The sequence below is a fragment of the Chrysochloris asiatica genome, unplaced genomic scaffold, assembly GCF_000296735.1.
Source record: "Chrysochloris asiatica unplaced genomic scaffold, ChrAsi1.0 scaffold00409, whole genome shotgun sequence".
Lineage (NCBI taxonomy): Eukaryota > Metazoa > Chordata > Mammalia > Afrosoricida > Chrysochloridae > Chrysochloris > Chrysochloris asiatica.
Window position 1 is genome coordinate 788,564 of NW_006408927.1, and position 867 is coordinate 789,430.

Below are 867 nucleotides of genomic sequence, written 5' to 3' on the forward strand. Positions count from 1 at the left end.
TGTTTATTGGTCCAGTGGTGAGGATTTTTGTTTTCTTTACATTGAGATACAATCCATACCAAAAGCTGTGGTCTTTGAGCTTCATCAGTAAATAGTTTGTCTTCTTCACTTTCAGCAAACAAGGTCCCACTTAGAGGAACTGAAATCAATGTGACAATTAAATGCATCAAGGAGCTCTGGGTTTGGCATTGGCCTGCTAACCACAGGTTGACTGTTCAAACCCACCAGCCGCTTCCAGGGAGACTGATTAGGTTCTCTGCCCCCATGAAGACTGTAGTCTTAGAAACCCTATTTAGGGTTGCTAGGAGTCAGAATCGACTCAGTGGTAGTGGGTTTGGTGTTTTGTGGGGTCCTGGAGCAGAAAAAAAGACTATTAATCAGGCAAGTTTGAATTGTCTTCGGATGATGTAATCTTCCGTTGATCCCCTGGTTTTTGTCCCTGCTCTGGTTGTGTAAGGTGATACACTTCATTCCGGGAAGCCGTGGGGGCATGGAGAGGGCAGGGAGGAGCTTGGTCAGAAGGTGGACGGTTCTAACTCACCGGCAAATCTGAGGGAGAAAAAGCCTCGTGGTCTGCTCCCGTACACAGGACCACATGGAGCAGTTGTAATCGGCCACAGCATGGGTGACTGAGAGCAACCCCCAACAATATCTAGGGTTCTTCAGAAATCATTCCAAGATGAAAAGGTTAAAAAAAAAAAAAAGATTTTTTGTCCCCAGTTTACTGAGCACCTCTCTCTCTGTTTCTGTTTGTTTAAAATTTTTATAGGACGAGCTGTTTTGCCGAGACTAAAAATCCACAGGACAGTGGCTAGAAACAATAATGTTGTTAAGAGAGACAGAGAGAGAGAGAGAGACATAGATGGA